Raw genomic sequence first — 2,784 nt, forward strand, 5'->3', positions numbered from 1 at the left:
TTATAGGACTGTGGTATCTCTCCCAAATATCTGATTGTACTCACTCTTCTTCTCCTTGTGATTCTGTAAGATAATGGAATACCCACCTGATCAGATGAAGTGACAAGAATGACCCAGGCATGTGACCTAATGTTGGACTGCCACTGACCTTCTGATGAAGCCTCAGGAGGATCATATGCTTCTGTAAGCCATGGTTGATCACACGGTCACTGAAACTACAGAAAGTGTTACCTCAGATAAGGGGGCTACTGTACACAGGATAAAAATCTGGAGCTTTAGTTAAATATTCTTGGAGGAAGACCGTTCTCTTCTGATAGTTTAGTTGCACTCAGAGCATGTTTCTAAACTGAAAACTAGGATATAAATTGAAATACAAAAAAGACAGATGGACACACAGCAACTTACAGATACTCATGGTATAAACACTGCTGGAAACCTTAGTGTTTTTTTAAATTTTTTAATGTTTATTCATATTTTGAGAGACAGAAAGAGATCACAGGCAGGGGTGGGGAAGAGAGAGAGAGGGAGACACAGAATCTAAAGCAGATTCCAGGCTCTGGGCTGTCAGCACACAGCCTGATGTGGGGTTCAAACTCACAAACCACAAGATCATGACCTGAGCCTAACTCGGACGCTTAACCAACTGAGCCACCCAGGCACCCCAGAAATCTTAGTTTTGATGAACATATCTGTGACATGGGCTGCGAAGAAAGTGATAGAATGCTTTCCAGAGGAGGTGTGAAAGGACTGAGTTTGAAAAGAAATTTTAGGAAAAGGAAGATACTAATTCGTTGAGAGACCAAAGGAGGAAGAGTGTGAGTATGGGGAGAAATAGAAAGTAACCTGATCATAGGGTGTAAAGCTGAATCTGTGTCTGTCACAGGCCTGATGAAGGTGTTCACATGATTTCTTTCTCTCCAGGATGAGAACTGAGATAATATTTGAATGCTGAGCATAATTTATAATTTCCACATATATTTTTATTCTCCAACTTCAAGAAGAATGCTGAATATTTATTGAAACTCCTGAATGGCTATTTATCATTTAATATACCGTGCCTAGTGAGTCTTTCATTTCTTTTTTGTTAAAAAAATTTTAAGCATTTTAATAAATAGTTATACCTCTTAGGTGATTCTTTATCTCTTGTGGGTTTTGAATCTGTCATGGGAGAGATTGATGCTACTACTGTCCTACAGTTAGTGTGACAGGGCTCTGCCTCATTCAGCTGTGCTGCATCTGTCCCCACCTTCCACAGCCAGGTCTCCCTCACAGTTCCTAAGAAACTACAGTGAAGGAAGGAAACCACAGAAGGAAACCGCAGCAGAGACACCTGTGGTTGCCTCTCATCTTGCTCACCTTCTACAAACACAACTCTTGAAAAAGATGTTACAGTGGCTACTTGATTGAGTTTCAGCAGGAAAGTTAGAAACAGTTTGCCCCAAGCCTGTAGGATTGACTCAACCTCATCACTCTTAATCATTAACTAGTTGTTACATGAAGCTAAGCCACCTTCTGCAGCTCAGAAACCATCCAGGATAATCACACAAGTGCATTGCCTAAAAATAAATTCATTGTAAGTAAACAGAAGTTTAGTTCAAAGAATTACTAAACCATGGGAGAGAGTAACTATAAAGATGTAGAGAGCTGTAAAGGGTAACTTGGACCAAGGGACAGTATCCAAGAAAAGAAACTTGGAAGGGGGGCTCCCTCTCCATGGCTGAGGGTCAGACCTCACCAAAGAGGAGTGGCTTCAGCCCACTGGGTGAAGACATCTGCTTTGGCTGGAACAAACAACAGTAACAGACGGTAAATCACAAAGATCACTTCACATAAGAGTCACTGCCATTTGAGGGATGAAGGAAAAATCCTGAGATTCTTTTTTAATCTAGATTCTTTTTTAATCTAATTTTATCTCCCCTAGAATGGGAGATAATACATCATAAGATATATGATCTAAATACCATTGCTCCTTCTAATGCAGATACAACTTTCTCCTTCTTTACACAGTTACCTGGACAACTTGGTGCGTTAGCTGAAAGTGCAGCAGTGAGGTGTCTGTCTGTTGCAAGGCTCGTCCTTAGCATTCTACAAAACTTAGAAAGAGGAAGGAGATGAGGGAAGAAAGGATACCAGACACGACTAGAGAAAAGGTAGGAACTCTATGGTTTAATTTTCTTCCTACTGGAAGGGAGAGAAGTAAAGACTTTATCACTAGTTGCTTTGGTAGGCTGTAGAATGAAATATCTCCATTCTTTTTTTTTTTTTTTAAAGACACTATGGAGGAAAAGACATGAGTCGTTTCGCTTCTGCAAATCACTGGCCACCTTACTTTTTTTCTTATTTTAGTTTTTTTATGCTCTTACCTAGTGCTTAATTAGTACTTGTCCATCCTGTGTCTGTCCACATTCCCTTCATCTATCTTCATGATCTATACCCTCTTTCCTGGTGGACCTATCTGACCTCTGGTTTTCATCTCTTGAAATTGCCAACATAGATGGATGCCCATACCATACATTCTAATCCTCTATATTACCGTAGGAGAACAGAGTCTGGAAATTACTATGACTATCACTGCTACAAAAGAGAGTCCGTGTTTGCCCAAAAGATTTGGCTTTAGTTGAAAGGAGGACCTCATTAGAGCATGCAGTGTATCAGGGGATGGACCCTTTTCCTACAATGACTGGAGCCTTTATGGAAATAAAATAATCCTCTTGACAAGAGCCATTGGGAGGGTAAATCCCAGAGAGGCAATTAATGCCCTTCCAAGAGTTGTTCTGGTCAGAA

Source organism: Puma concolor, chromosome B2 (assembly GCF_028749965.1).
Source record: "Puma concolor isolate L17-30 chromosome B2, mPumCon1.1.hap2, whole genome shotgun sequence".
Taxonomy (NCBI): Eukaryota; Metazoa; Chordata; class Mammalia; order Carnivora; family Felidae; genus Puma; species Puma concolor.